This window comes from Cannabis sativa, chromosome 5 (genome assembly GCF_029168945.1).
Source record: "Cannabis sativa cultivar Pink pepper isolate KNU-18-1 chromosome 5, ASM2916894v1, whole genome shotgun sequence".
Classification (NCBI taxonomy): Eukaryota; Viridiplantae; Streptophyta; class Magnoliopsida; order Rosales; family Cannabaceae; genus Cannabis; species Cannabis sativa.
In genome coordinates, this window is record NC_083605.1 from 33446569 (window position 1) to 33464476 (window position 17908).

Here is a 17908-nt window from a genome sequence, read left to right on the forward strand (position 1 = left end):
CGATGCTATCACATCAATACGGCTAGAGTATGTCTACAGTACCGAGTATAGGTTGATATTATGGTTGATAGATTGTCGTACGAACATTCTAAACTCAGTACCATGTTGGACACGTGGATAGGGTTACGGTTAGGTGTATGGGCGCCTAATTGTAATTCATGTTATATTTATGATTATGATTATGCTTTTCTTACTGAGTCTGTCGACTCACAATTATTATTTGTATGTGTAGGTAAGGGCAAGGCTAAGGTTGAGCAGTCGTGAGAGCGAGTGGGTGAAGATTGTACACGTCGATACGGTTAGGTTAGAGCGTACGATCTTTGAGACATCTGGTTATATTTTGTATAGTCGCTAGGCGACAACTTTTTTATTAAATATTTTGAATCAGTTGAAAATATTTTAAACTCGAGATCCCGAATATATATAAATTAGTTAGTATATTTTAATATTATTAGTAAAGTTTTCATTATTCACGGTTTTCAATATACTCATTAATTAGTAACGAGTTGCACAGTTAATATAAAATCACGATAACATGCCTAAAATAGTAGGGTGTTACAATTTGGTATCAGAGTCGCCACGTTGTATTTCGAAGATCGACACGACATGTATAATCATATTAGGATAAGCTCGACTCACATTTCAGTAAGCCTTTATTGCTTTAGTAGTTTATTTTATTAGTATGTTATAAGAAAAGCCTGATAGGAAGCATGTTTGTAGCATGATAGCTGAATAGGCGCATGTTTTAATTTCTAAAATAAGAAGTAATTAGTAAATTATTCTTGATCGTGATCCGACCAAGCTAGCTCTTGGTTTTGCAAGCTGTTCTAATAGAATGGACGCTAGGAAAAACACGAGGATTCAGGGTAACTCGGTCGGATTCAGTGGCTGTCAGGGAGTTCAGATTCTCCTGTATATATGTGGCCAAGGCAGAGGCCCTAGAGGCAGGGCTGCCGGTTGGGGAGATGTTAACACGTCGCAGGCTGCCAAAGATTGGGAAAATAAGTTTGTAGCAATGCAAGCCATAATTAATGAACAACAAGAAGAAATTGAACGTCTGAGGCAACAGGGTGCTCCTGTAATGCCTGCTCTAGAGATGCAAGTGGCGCCTGCCCCTATTGTGCAGGTAGGGCTAAATGTTGCCGTGAACTGGATAGAACCACTGTATGAAAGGTTCCGCAAGCAAGCACCTCTAGTCTTTCTGGGAGGTCCCAATGTGACCAAAGTCGAGCAGTGGCTGGCAGTTATTACATGAATCTTGAATTTCATGGGTGTCACCGGCAACGACAGACTGGCCTGTGCCACATTCCAATTCTAAGAAGATGTCCTGGTTTGGTGGGACATGGTGTCCCTGACTCGGGATATTACTACCATTACCTGGGAAGAGTTCCAGGAATTTTTTAATGGAAAGTATTATAATGAGGCAGTCAAAACTGAAAAGAGGAAAGAATTTACCCACCTGACTCAGAAAGAGAATATGAGCATTACCGAGTACACAACTTAGTTTAATCGATTGGCTAGGTTAGCCTCAGAATTGTGCCAACCAACTTCAGCAAGAAAGAAAAGTATCTAGATGGATTGAACCCAAAAATTAAACATGACCTTATAATTACCACTGATGATAACACCACCTATGCTGATATGGTGAGAAAGGCACTATGAGCTGAGGGCGTAGTTGAGTGCACCCAAGAATGTAAAGGGACTCAGGTTGTTGGTGGGGCCACTACTCTTCCTACCTCTGGTTATGGTAGGGGTGGTAGTGACTCGAACATTGATCAGAAAAGAAAGGCACCATTTGCACCCGGTGGCTCAAATTAGAATAAGAGGTTCTGAGAGAACTAGGGTCAACGCAAAACCTGATATACCTATCCAGAATGTCCCAATAATAAGAAGCATCATCTGGGGGAGTGTAGAGGGTGAGGATATTTCCAGTGTGGCTTTCTTGGACACTATAAGAGAGACTCTCTGTAGCTCAAGAAACAAGAATAGAAGGCAGCAGTAAAGCCCGCTTCAGCTAGGGTGTTTGCTCTTACTCAAGCTGATACAAAAGCTAGCCCCTCGGTTGTTACAGGTTAGCTCTTGTTCAATAACTCTCACTTCTCTGTATTATTTGACTCTGGGGCCACTCATTTTTATGTGGCATCCAGAATTTTTGATAAATTGGGTAGACCGTATTATAGCAATGATAAAGGGTTTAGAGCACTACTACTTAGAGGAGAATTAGTTATCTCCAAAAGGTGAGTTAGGTCTATGCCAATCAGAATTGATGATAGAGAGTTGAGTGTGGATTTAGTGAAATTCGGTTTAGTAGATTTTGACATCATACTTAGAATGGATTTTTTGTCCAAGTACTCGGCTAGTATTGATTGTAAATGGAAGATGGTGATCTTCCAACCCGAGGGTGAGGAACCGTTTGTCATTGTGGGATTAGTTCAGGGATCTTGGATTCCAGTGATCTCAGTATTAAAAGCTAGAGATTTGTTACAAGAAGGATTATTAGGGTTTTTGGCAGTTGTATTGGATACCACACGGCTTGAGACATTTTGGTTAGAGGATATCAGGGTGGTTCAGGAAGTTTTAGATATTTTTCCTGATGAACTTTTGGGTTTACCACCGCAGCGGAAAATAGGTTTTGTTATTGATTTAGCACCTGGAGTAGAACCAATTTCTAAGGCACCATACAAAATTGCTGCAGTTGAGCTTAAAGAATTGAAAATTTAGCTTCAGGGGATGCCTGACCTAGGGTTTTCACGACCTAGTGTGTCACCCTAGGGAGCTCTCGTGTTATTTGTTAAGAAGAAAAACGGATCCCTACATATGTGCATTAACTACTAGGAACTAAATAAACTGACTATTAAAAATAAATATCCCTTACCTAGGATCGATCACCTGTTCGATCAGCTTCAGGGAAAGACGGTCTTCTCTAAGATTGATCTCCGATTGAGCTATCATCAGTTGAGAATCTGAGAGGAGGACATTCCAAAGACTGCTTTCTGCACTAGGTATGGGCACTATGAATTTCTGGTTATGTCCTTTAGGTTAACCAATGCTCCGACAACTTTTATGGACTTGATGAATAGGGTATTCAAGAACTTCCTCGATATATGTGTTATAGTATTTATCGACGACATCCTTGTGTACTCTCAATCAGAAGAGGAGCATGAGCAACATCTTTGGATGGTTCTGCAACGACTGCGAGAAAATAAACTATCTGCCAAGTTTAAAAAGTGCGAGTTTTGGCTATAAAGTGCGAGTTTTGGCTATCTCAGGTGTTTTTTCTCGGACACATTGTCAGTAAAGACAAGATCAAGGTCGATCCAAGAAAGATTGAATCCTTCAGGGATTGGCTGAGACCAAAGACAGTTACAGAAGTTAAAAGTTTCCTGGGTTTGGCCAGTTATTATCGTCGGTTTGTTGAGGGATTTTCTAACATCTCAACACCCTTAACGGAACTCACTAAAAAGAAGCAGCGGTTTTTATGGACAGACAAGTGAGAAGCAAGCTTTCAGGAGTTGAAGTAGAGATCGATCACAACTCCAATGTTAGCCCTACCGTCTGATAAAGAAAAGTTTGTAGTTTATTGCAATGCATCCAGATAGGGTCTGGGATATGTTTTGATGCAGGCCAACCAGGTCATCGCATATGCCTCCTATCAGTTAAAGGAATATGAACAGCGATACCCCACTCACGATTTATAACTTGTTGCAGTGGTTTTTGCTTTAAAGAATTGGCACTATTATCTCTACAGAGAAAAGTGAGAGATTTATACAAACCACAAGAGCCTCAAATATTTCTTTAACTAGAAAGATTTGAATATGAGGCAAAGAAGTTGGTTGCAGTTGGTTAAGGATTACGACTATGAAATCCTTTACCATCCTGGGAAGGCCAATGTAGTGGCAGATGCCCTTAGTAGAAAGGGTCCCGGGCAAGTGACTAGTATAATCAAGTTTTCACCTCACGTAGTAGATGATATGGTCAGATAAGGTATTGAGTTTATTGTGGAAAAACTTAATACTTTGACATTGCAATAAGATCTATTAGACAGGATTAAAGCTGCTCAATTAGCTAATCCAGAACTGGTGAAGATCTGAGAAGAGGTTATAACTGGTCAAGCTAAAGATTATATAGTGTCGGGTAATGGGATGCTATTGTTTAGAACTAGAGTTTATGTTCCAGGTAGTGCGGGACTTAGAAAATAAATTCTCAAGTAAGCTCATACCACTACTTATTCATTACATCCTAGCACTACCAAAATGTATCAGGATTTAAAATCTTTCTACCGGTGGTCCAGGATGAAGAAAGATTGGTAGAGTTTGTATTTCGATGTTTAACCTGCCAGCAAGATTAAGGCTGAACATCAGAGACCTACAGGATTATTGCAGCCACAGACACTTCCTGAGTGGAAGTGGGAAGATGTCACTATAGATTTCGTGGTTGGGTTACCTAAAACTACGGGGATGTATGATTCTATTTAGGTTGTGGTAGATTGATTTACAAAGTCTTCCCATTTTCTACCAGTAAAAACAACCTTTATAGTGGATCAGTATGCAGAGTTATACGTGAAAAAAAATAGTGAGGTTACATGGGACTTCAAAGTCCATTATATCGGATAGAGATCCGAAGTTCACCTCAAACTTTTGACAGAGTCTCCAACGGGCCATGGGTACCACACTAAAGTTCAGTACAACGTTCCATCCTCAAACTGATGGACAGTTATGTGCCTGTGTGTTAGATTTTGAAGGCTCGTAGAGCAGGTATCTACCACTGATAGAGTTCTCATACAACAACAGTTATCAGAGTACCATAGGGAGCGGATAGCTCCCTATGAGATGTTATATGGCAGAAAGTGTTGATCTCTAATTCACTGGGATGAAATTGGAGAAAGGAAATACTTAGGTTTGGAATCAGTTCAACGGACCAACGAGGCTATGCAAAAGATCAAGGCCAGAATGCTCGCCTCTCAGAGTAGGCAGAAGAGTTATGCTGACCCTAAGTGCAGATCCCACTCATGTGCTGAGCTATGAAAACTTAGAACTTCAACCGGATTTGTCATACGAAGAACAACCAGTTCAGATTCTAGACAAAAAAGATAAAGTCCTTCGAAATAAGACCATAGCATTGGTCAAGGTGCTCTGGAGAAACAATAAGGTGGAGGAAGCCACCTGGGAGTTGGAGTCCGACAAGAGGGCTTAATATCTAAAGTTGTTCAGGTTAGATTTTGAGGATGAAATCCTTTTAACGGCGGGATAATTGTAAAGACCGCTTTAATTTTAATATGATAAATTAGCAGATAATTAGGGCTTAATTATGAAAATTAGAGTTCTAAATATGATTTATGAATTTATGCAGATTTATTTGAATTCTAAGTGTGTTATTTATGCTATAAATGAAATTTTATGTTTTTCATGTTTTGTGCCCAACAACATTGGAACGCGGTGTTTGGCCAATAGAATCACATTTTAGTATGTTAGTAATAGCGCGGTGACTTAGTTATACATTGGGAATGTCAAGAATATTTGAGGTTTTTGAAATGACAAAATTACCCCTAGGTGACAAGTATGCTTTTTGGTGTGTGCTTGGGCAAAATGGTCTTTTTTCCATTTGACTTTCTTTGTCTTTTAGTAAGACTAAATTAAGTAGTGTATGCTTATTATTCCATTATCTTAGTTAGATAAACACAATCAATCAAAATTTCATTTTATTCAAATTAGAAAATCAAAGAAAAACCCATTTTCTCTTCAAGCTCTCTCTCTCTTCTCGAGCTCTCTATAACCAGCAAGGATTTAAGAATTTTTAGCTTCATTTCAGAGTATCTAGCAAGTATTTGGTGTATCCAATTGAAGGTAATCCATTTAGCACCTTTTCCCTTTAATTTCTTAAGCTTTAAGTTAGTTTTCCTTGCATGATTTTAGGATTAGGGTTCTATGTTTCTATATAGTGTTTGAATTTGTATTCTGTAGTTGAATTATTATTATTTTGAGTTGATTTGGAGTTATTTGATGGCTTCGATATGTGTTTGGACAAGGTTTGAGCTTTAGAGCTCAAACTTTGATTTTTAATGGTGATTTGAGTTTCTGGAATTGATTCTAGTTTTAATTTCTCGGAGTATGTTTGTTGTGATCTATTTAGTAGGTCTGGAAGGTTTGGTGGCATTTGGAATCAATTTGAGGTGTTGGTGGTGTTTTGGATGTTTCCTGCACTAAACCGATCGACCGATTCAGTGGGACCTATAGAAACTGAAATTTTTGTTAGTCCTTAGGAAACCCCACAAAATTGCTCTTCTGGTTGGGGAATCGGTCTATCGGTTGGGGCTTTTTAGGGAACCCTTGCATTTCTTGTTTTTGCAATATTTAAGGTATTGCCATGTTATCCATCAATAAGGAAAGTTTTAGTTTCGATTTTAAGTCACCGAAAAGTGATTTAGCACGTCACTCATTAGTTTTACGAATATTGTGATTTAGGATCCTGTAAATCATCGAGCAGCACAGTTCCACTCAGGTTGACCGACACACTTGAATTTGGAAACGAGATAAGGTTAGCATAGTGATATGCATATGTGTTTACATGTATAGCGTACATGTTATTAAACCTGTTAGATTACATCAATAGAGGTATCAATATACATAGAGTTATATTGGATACCGATAGATGTATGTTTGGCTCAGTTACTGATTGATGCTATTATATCAGTACGACTAGAGTATGACTAGAGTACCGAGTATAGACTGATATTATGGTTGATAGTATTGTCGTACGTACGTTCTAGACTCAATACTGTGTTGGGCACGGGGATAGGGTTATGGTTGGGTGTATGGTCACCTAATTATAATCTGGGTTATATTTATGATTATGATTATACTTTTCTTACTGAGTCCGTTGACTCACAGTTATTATTTGCATGTGTAGGTAAGAGTAAGGCTAAGGTTGAGCAACCGTGAGAATGAGCGGATGAAGATTGTACATGTTGGGGTGGTTAGGCCTGGAGCGTACAATCTTTGGGACAGTTGATTATATTTTGTATAGTCGGTAGGCGACAAGTTTTGTATTAAGTATTTTGAATCAGTTGTAAATATTTTAAACTCGGGATTCCGAATATATGTAAAAGTTAGTATATTTTAATATTATTTAGTAAAGTTTTAATTATTCACGATTTTCAATAAACTCATTGATTAGTAACGAGCTGCACAATTAATACAAAACCATGATAACACGCCTAAACTAGTAGGGTGTTATAATAAATTTGAGATAAAATAGAAAAAATGAGATTTCGATAATATATTTTAAAATATAGAGTAGAAGAGTGATCGAATGCTCTAAAAAATATTGTTTTGTTTGAAGTCAGTAAGTTAATTTGACTTGCAAAATGAAAGGTCAATTATGACCTTCGTATTACACATGAGAAATGAGATTAATTTGTTGGTGTAAGGGAACTATACTTTCCTACACTCGTGAATGAGTTTTTAATTTATCAACTATTTTTTTGTATTCTTTTTAATATTTTACTTTATTAAACAAATTATTACATATTTTTTATGAATAAGATCATTGTATTGTTCTATCAACTAATTATAACTATTACATCTCAAGTTCAAAAAGTGTATACTATACACCCCCTATACATTGCCCCTTAAAATTATTTACAAATTTCTATAAACCAATCCCTATCCTCAATAGAAATTTTACAAGGCAAAATACAATCTAATCTCATCTTACAATCATTTTGAATCCTTGAGACTGTGTGATTCACCTGCCAAAGTTTTTGTTCCCACAAAGCATCATTTCTTACCCTCCAAAGATTGTAGACCACAATTGCCATTATTGCAATAATAATCCTTTTTCGATTGCTGGATATGTTTTTTTAATTTGGATAACCATTTCAGCAATTGTGTAAGGGATCCTGCCTTCACATTCCAATTGAGTCAAACTTTAGTAGCTTTCAAGTATCTCTTACTATGTATACAATCAAAGAACAAGTGCTCTAAGTTTTCATTGTCTTCCCCACACATCGAACAAAGTTGATCCAAGGAAAGATCATATTTACCAATTCGATCCTTTGTACTAAGTCTCTTTTACATAACCAACCACATGATAAATCTGTGTTTCGGGGTGATTAATCTTTCCCAAACAAACTTGCTCCAAGAAACCTTTTCATCAGGTTTATATAGTATTCGATGATCAATTTGAATATTATAATTCTGTGAAACAAAGCAATCTTGACTAAGCATAGCTTTGAAGTTATTTTTCACAGCAACTAAACGCTTCCAGTAGCAACTGCAGTCCTTGGGATTATCATAATCCCACCAATTTTGGTTCATTGGATACACACTATGTATTAATTTGACAAACAAGTTATCTTTTTTTTTAGCGATTCCCACACATATTTTTTCCATGGCACCCACATTCCACTCTTGCAATCTTCTAAATCCCAAAATATTATGTTTTATTAGTAAAAATATAGTCATAGATCACTGCTCCACTATATTCTCTTAATGCCTATTATTATTATAAAAAAATATGAGTTTTAATGTTTTTTATGCAAAAGTACCATTATTTTTTTTTAAAAAAAATTATTTTATGAAAAAAAATTAAAAAAAAATGAAAAATGGGAAAACCAAGTAAAGAGTAACTAAATAGGTAAGCAATTATCTTATACTATTTTTCCTATATTTTTTTTTTAAAAAAAAAAATCCCCACAAAATAACTTTTTGAGAAAAATTATATTTTTACAAAATTATACCTTAAAAAGCATAAAAAATGAAAATTTGCCTAGTTTTTTACTTACTAATACCAAGACACATTTCCCAGTTAACTTCTTACAATCATAATAAGAACAAAAATCTGCAAGCCATGTTTTCCCCAATTTTGGAGATTCTGTTCTATCTTTGATCCAAATTGTACATAATTACTGTAAAATAGTTATAATAATAAAAGGAAACAAAGAAAGTATCGGTAAAATGATCTGGGCCTTGGTATAGGGCCTCTCGGCCTTGGTATTGGGCCTCTGGGCCTTGGTATTGGGCCTCTGGGCCTTGGTATAGGGCCTCTGGGCCTTGTACCATCGGCTCTTGAAAACCTGGCCTATCCCTTTAATCTTCAACCCGTTTCACAAAATGACAAAAGTACATAAACAGGACATTTTTAAGAAATATATGTTTTACAGTTTTTTACCTGTATAGATTGTTTTTACCAAACAATGGAAAAAAAAGACCGCTTGTATTTTGTTAAAAAAATTAAAATTGGTAAAATTATTAAAAAAACTGGACATCCCTAATTTATTTTTTTTTAAAAAAAAAATTATTACTATTCGGTATTTATGAAAATATTTCAATTAATAATAATAGAGATATGCTCTTTGGGGTTTTACTGGGCCGAAGTCCAAATTACACCGCTATTATCCAAGAATGTACCTGACCTGCGATAATTAATAACAGGAAACAATATTTTCACTCATACAATACAAACACATAAAAACAGAGTTAACAAGTGAATAATACAAGTAATGGGACTAATAAAGAGTAAAGAAAATATACAAAAACAAAAAATAAAAAATTACTATGTGTACTTCATTACTCTTTTTTTTTTAAAATGAAAGTCATCATTTATTTAACGAATAATTTCGTTACCAAGCTCCGTAACAGCTCAACTGGAACAGTGTCCAAATTAAAAAGGCAATCAAGATGAGATATAGAGGCCCTTGCAAAGAAATGAGCCCGCTATATTTGCTGATCGTTTTACAAAATAAAAAAAAACATTACGCAAAGTACTTAAATAAACTTTTGCAATCATTAACAACTTTGCCAAACAAGTAAAGCATAACCACAGAGCTATAGATAGCTTGTACAACCGAAAGACAATCCGTTTCTCAAAACAAACTTAACCACGAATGATCTTTGATCCAACTCAAAGTCTCCCGGACCCCAATTACTTCGGCCACCACAGGAGAAATCGAATCATGGAACAACTTTGTACCGCTCCTCTACAAGAAAGCATGTGTACTTCATTACTTTATTACTCAAAATATGTGACTTTTTTCAACATACAAAATACTACGAAGTACCTGTTAAAAACATTTATTATAGAGGATTTAGTCTGTTAAGATATTTGTTAGGATTAGTTAGTTCTACTAAAAAAATTCATTTTTAAGCTTTTGCTGTTGGTTCTCATCAGCTTGTATATAAACTCTTGTAATCTAGTCTAATGAGTATTGTAATATACAACTGATTCATATTTACTCTTTGCCTCGATATTATATGTTACGATTAAGTTACTGTGTGCTAAATTTAGTAATTTACGAAATAAATTATTTACAACTTCGTAACTATTCATCCAATTATTATTCACTTAATAGTTTGGAACTCTTTGTTTACAATTTTATCATTACTATATGCTATGATTTGGTTACTTACTTTTTAAATTAATGTCTTTTTGACAATTTGTTTGACTTATGAAACTAATTATACTAATCATTTTGTAACTATGTGATAATAATATTTTCAAGAGATTATCAAATTTATAAGTTATGGTTTGATTACTGTTTGTTAATCATTTTTGTGAATTAACATATTTTTACTCTCAATTACCATTTGTAACTTCTAAGTTACACCTTAGGTACCATATGATTTAGTAACTACGATAGTTACATGTTACAATTATTAATAGTGACGTAAGACATATGATACTTTTGAAAAGGAAATAATAGTCTCACAGACAGTAACAGTATAAATAAGATAAATAATTCCTTCAGAAAAATGTTCAGACAATAATAAATAAATAGTTGATCGTTTATGAGCTGGGCTTGTGCCCATATTCTTAACAATATCATATTTTCACGTATAAAAAGATCCCAAAAATTGCAAAATACTATTTTTTGTACAAAAATTTAAAAAAATAACATAGGGCATCACCCATTTTAGAAAAAAGTAAGGATATATACACACATTATTTACATTTTGATAAATACATAGCAAGTTACTTTCAGAAATTCCTAAAGAGTGTTAATAATATTGATGATTAAAACATATAATATTAAGAGCTGAAATATCAATAATAATAATAATAATAATGAAAACTAAAATAAAGATCAACACATATTAATATATATATAGATATATATTAAGTTAATATTACGTGTATAGTGCATATATAGGTTGATGTTACGTGTATACGCCTATGTAGTTTTTTTCTTAAAATTAAATTCCTGATGTTAAATTAAATACATTTATTTTTAATGTTTTTCAATTAGGTAATACATTTTTTTTAAAAAAAATTTTGAAAAAAAAATTAAAATTTTTATATTAAATATATTTAAAATTTTTGAAATCGGGTTTAATATATATTTTTTATATTAATATCTACAAAATTTTTATTTTTAAATATATATAATAATATTATAAAATTAATAATATTAAAAATATTTTAAGTATTTTAATTTTAAATTTAAATTAAAATATCTTTATAGTAAATATTTACATTATTTTTTAATGTATATAAAATTTCTTTATATAAAATATCTATATAATTTTTATTTTTAAATATATATAATAATATTATAAAATTAATAAAAAAAAATATCCTATTAAGTAATAGTATATTCAACGTAGAAAACTAAAAAATATGGTTAAACTAAGAATTCCGTTATATAGTCACATTTTCTATAGAATAGCTATATATATAGGAAGATTCTTCTGTAGGACTTCCAAAAAGACCATATCGGTGGGAGTGTCATGGACCCAATAATAGGGTGACACAAAATAAATTTTGGAAGGATATGAAACACTACAACATAATCTCTTCTCCCTATTCTAAATAAAACTCTGTTTCTTTTTTCTCTAAACTGGTGGAGCTAACACATCTAATTAATGCACAAATATATACAGTTATGAATATCTATAAAAAAATACAGTTATGAAATTCTTGGGGTGATTAATTTTTTATGAATATCTAATTAATTTTTTCTCTAAACTGGTGGAGCTAACACATCTAATTAATCCACAATTTCTAAACTGGTGGAGCTAACAAATCTAATTAATGCACAAATATAACCATTATTAACAAAGAAGATATGGGAATCCATTAATTTCATTCCTATTTTTTTTCTAAAAAAGAAATAGACCTAAAAAAATTACAAGAAGAAATAATAATTTAGTGTTTTGCAGGTAACAAAACAAAACTTTCACTTAATGACGTGTCAAAACAAGACTCGCATAAAACACCCCATACATGGTGAGATCTTTTTTACATCCTCATAGTAAAAATTCTTATATATATGAAACAAATAATAAAAATTGACATTAATGGTGAAAGTTGTTATAAATATTAATAATTATGTGGATGTCCAAATTTTTTATTTATTGTCATTAATTGTAATCAACATTCATCTTTTTCTTAGTTTCTCTTTTTCTTAGTTTCTTAATATTTCACTCTTGTATTTGTATAAATAGAGGTTCACCCCATTGGAATAAACAACTGTGATTTTCTCATTCACTTTCTCTTTCTCTCTTCATCTTCTTCTTCTTTAATTCTTCTCATCTACTTTATATTATTTTATAACACGTTATCAGCACGAGTCTCTGCCCAAGCTTCAAGCATGAGTCTCTGCCCAAGTCTCAATGTAAGTATCTTGTTAAAGTTCTTGAATTGTTTTAAAGTCAAAATACACTAAGTATATATTTATATATATACTCATCTGACTGAACAATTTCAAGAATTATTTGGTTTCCTTTTTCTTTTTATCTATATATCTATATATTATATATGTATGTATATGTTTTTATATATTTATTATTGATTTCATATATATATATAAAGAATATGTTCTTATCATTCATAATATTTACAATATATGCGTGCCTATGATATGATAGAGAAAATCTGTATAAATTATACATATATCCTGAAGATTATGTATCATCGATAAAATATTGCATATATCCTGATGATTATGCATTCTCAGTAAAATCTTGCATATATCCTGAAGATTATGCAAACGTAATATTCATTATATAGTTGATGGATATATAATGAAAGAAATGAGTACATATTTATGTATATGTTATTGTATCCTTTGAGGACAATGAAAAATAATCTAATATCGATATAGATTTTGACAAACATTTCTTGAAGTAAATATTTTATATTTGTCAAAAAAAATGATTGTATTTATGTGAATACAACTAAAGAATCATTAAAAATGATTATTATTGATGCAATTTTATAGTGGGTTATGAATACCCAAAAAGAATGTTAAGAAAATTGCATTGAAACATCAAAGTATAAGAATAACAGTGAGCATGACTAATGTTATTTAAATACATGAGACATGTATTTATTGTTCATCATTCCCTGCAGAGAATGATACGAATTGAATTCAACTACTTTTAAAGATTGTTTGTATTAGTCATGTTACTATACATTGTTATTACTTGCCATGTTGGAAATTATTACATGTGACATATATTAAAGATCAAATTTTACATACATCTTGGAGATTATGCAAAAATTGTATTCGTATATTCTTTGAAATATTGTTAAAAAAATTGTTGAGCAATTTCTTTTTATATATGAACAAGTTATAAATTTTTAAGAAATTTATAATAATGTTCTACTTGTTCAACGTCATTCCCCGAAGTGAATGTAATGATTTTAAATAATCAATGACATTGTTTGCTACTCAAATATTTCCAGAAGAAATTGGAAACAACCAAAAGATGAAATACCACACACAACCAAAGTGCATGAAATCTATATATCATGTGTGGAATTGAATAATAGTAGTCGCGTACCTGTAGTACGGACGCACTTATAATCAAGATAAAAGTATATTTGATTATTTAATAGAATGTGAATTGTAAAAATTTATTGTACATTTAGAATATTTAAATATCATTCCCTGAGGAGAATGAATAGACATGAAATTCTATTTCAAAGAATATAGATTTCACATATATTGGTAATGCGAGAAGCAAATTAATATATACATATTTTATTATTTCTTGAAATCAATAGTTTCAAACTATTGTTGGTACAAGATATGTATATGTGCAGTTACTATTTAATTCAGTTTGCATATTCCTAGAAGTTGATATATAATTTAGTATGACTAACTGCGAATCCAGCCTATACTCAGTACTCTAGTCATACTGATATGGTAGCACATAATTGATACTATCTGATAGCCTAGCATATATCTGTTGGCATCTCGGTGCAACTCTATGTACACCTCACTGTTGCCCTAATATGCTAATCTGATGGCTATAGATTTGCCTAACATATATCTGTTGGTATCTTGGTGCAACTCTATGTACACCTCACCGATACCCTGATATGTTATTCTGACGGCAACTAACATGTACGCTAAACATGTAATCACATATGCATGACATTATACTAATCTTACCTCAATTCCGAATTCAGGTGTGCCGGTCAACCTGAGTGGAACAACTGCTCGGTGGATTATAGGCTCCTAAATCACATCGATAACAACATGAATAAGTGACTCGCTAAATCACAACCGAGACTTAGGTTTTAAACCAAAAACCTATCTACTGCAACTTAATATGGCATACCCTAAACTAGCAGGGAATCAACCAACTAGAAACCTGAAACTGACGCGAAACGATAAGCTGAAAAATTGGGTTTCCCCTGCTGCAAAATCCGGGTAACTGGTTTTACAAGCTTTGTAAAACCGGTTAGCCGGTTTTACCCATAAAACCAAAAAAATTCGAAACCTTAACCAAATCGTTTCCAAACCCAACCAAACTTTCCAAACCTGCATATAATGCCCCAATAAACATATTCCCAGCAACAAAACAGCAATCAAAGCTCAAATTTGAATTTCACCATTAAATTCAAGTTTGAGTTCTAAAACTCAAAACTTGGCTAAACCTTCAAACAACTACCAATTCATGCCTAATTCAAAATATTAAACCATAACAAAACCTCTGAAAACAATAACAAACAACTACAACAACTACAACAGCCAAACCATCAATTCATGCAAAAATTCCATTTCTTAAAATTCAAGAAAACTAGAGAGGGAAGTGCTAGAAGCTTACCCTGGCTTGGAATCACTAAGAATTGCTAGAAAATACAGCAAATTGATGAAGAAAAACAAAGAACCCTAGCTGGTCCTATAGGGTTCGAATGAGAGAGAGAGCTTGAGAGAAAAGAGCTTTTTCCTTAACTTTGTAAAAATGAGTAAATGAAATGATTTTCCCTTGTTTTATTAAATTGTTTCAGCCAAAATAAAGCATCAAAAAATCCGATTAAACATAAAAGATTTATTCCACTAAAGACCAAAAGCTAATGGGCCAAAATGACCTTTTGCCCCTCCCACACTAAAAGGCATAAAAAGACACTAAAGGGTATTTTTGGGAAATTCTAAAATCCCGACTATTCCCGACATTCCCAATGTCTAAACAATTGTCCCACTAGTAAAAATACTAAGATGTGATTCTAATAACCATACACCGCATTCCAATGTTACCGGGCACAAAAATATGCAAAATTATGAAACTCCTATATGTAGCATGAAAATACATTCCGAATTCAAACAAATCATCATAAATAATTAATTCAATATTAATAAATAATTTTCATAATAAAGCCCTAATTATCTGTTAATTTCCAAATTAAAGCTAAGCGGTCTTTACATTTAGCTTTGCCCTTACCTACACATGTAAACAATATCTTTGAGTCGAAAGACTCAATAAGAAAAGTATAATCATAATTATAAATATAACCCGAATTATAATTAGGTTCCCATACACCCAACTGTTATCATATCCCCGCACCCTAGGCGGTACTGAGTACTCTAGTCATACTCTAGTTATTTTGATGTGATAGCATCGATTAGTATTTGAGCCAAACATACATCTATCAGTATCCAATACGACTCTACGTATATTGATACCGCTATCGATGTAATCTAACAGGCTTAATAAATATGTACTCTAAACATGTAAATACATATGCATATCATTATACTAATCTTACCTCGTTTCTAAATTCAGGTGGTTCGGTCAACCTGAGTGGAACAACTGCTGGACGATTTAAAGGTCCATAAATCACAATATTCGTAAAATTGATGATTGATGCTCTAAATCACTTTTCGGGAACTTAAAATCAAAACTAAAAGTTTTCCTATCGATGGATAACATGGCAATACTCTAAAAATCCCGAAAACATGAAAAACTTGGGTGCCAATAAATGCCCGAACCGGTAGACCAATTCCCAACTGGAAAATCAATTCTGTGAGGGTCTGCCTAGGGACGAACCGGAAGACCAGTTGCTACAAGTCCAACTGAATCGGTCGACCGATTCAGTGCAGGAAACACAAAAACACACCTTAATAAAAAAAAAATAGACCCCAAACGTCTCCAAACTTTCTAGACCTCCTTATATGGCCATAATAAACATAAATTAAGCAATATAACTGAATACAAACCCCATAAATCAGAATACCATGAGAGAGCAAAGTTTGAGCTCTAACATTCAAACTTTGCTCAAACACAAAAACAACACTCAAATCAACTCCAAACCAGCTTAAATAACTTATAATTAACCTCAGAAATCATAACCAAACTTAAATTACACCTATAGTAATCTAATCTCAAAATTAAATTGCATGAAACACAAGTTTTAAATCCTTAAAAAGTCAAGAGAAAGAGAGAAGAGCTTGCTTACCTTAAATGGGAACTTAGAGATGCAATCAAACTTTGCTAAATCACCAAGAGAGGACCTGAAAAATCTAGGTTGGCTGCTGGTTCCTCAAGGGATCGAGAGAAAGAGAGAGTAATGGAGAGAGAGAAAGGGTTTTCTTTCTAATTTTTCTATTTTTGACAAAAGAAGATAAAACCTAATGTTTATCCAACATTCTACTAACTTGATTTAGATTGCTAATTCAATTATAAGTCAGTAAAGGATAGAGGAAACATATGGTAAAAAGACCATTTTGCCCTTGCTTAAGCCAAAAAGTATCTGTACCACCTAGGGGTGTTTTGGTCAAACCTAATACCTCGAATAATCCCAAAATTTACAACGTCTATCTATATTGCCCGACCATTACTAAAATACTAAACCATAAGAAAATGTGACTCTATCGGCCAAACGTCGCGTTCCAATGTTGCCGGGCATAAAATATGAAAAATATAAAATTTTATATATAACATAAATATCACATGTGGAATTCAAATATATCTCCATAAGTTGATAAATGATAATTCAAAATATAATTTTGAAATTAAGCCCTAATTATCTTGTAATTCTCATACTAAAATTAAGCGGTCTTTACAATTATCCCCGATTAAAAGGATTTCATACTCAAAATCTACCCTAAACAACTCTTGATATTGAGCCCTCATGTTAGAGTCCAATTCCCAGGTGGATTCCTCCACCTTACTGTTTCTCGAGACCACCTTGACCAAAGCTATGGTCTTGTTTCAAAGGACCTTATCTAAACTATCTAAAATTTGAACTGGTTGCTCTTCGTATGATAAGTCCGGCTGAAGTTCTATGTTTTCATAACTCAGCACATGAGTAGGCTCTGAAACGTATTTTCGTAACATAAAGACATGAAATACGTTATGGATTAATGAAAGTGCTGGAGGCAAGGCTAGACGACATGCTACCAGTCAAACCTTCTCGAGAATCTTAAAAGGCCCTATAAACCTAGGACATAACTTGCCCTTTTTTCTCGAAATGTTTAATCTCCTTCATTGGAGACAATCGTAGGAATACATGATCTCCTACATAAAATTCTATGTTACCATGCTTCGGATCTGCATAGCTCTTTTGCCTACTCTGAGAGGCAAGCATTCTTGCACTGATCTTTTCTATAACTTCATTGGTCTGTTGCACTTATTCTAGACCTAAGTATTTTCTTTCTCTAGTCTCATCCCAAAGAATTAAA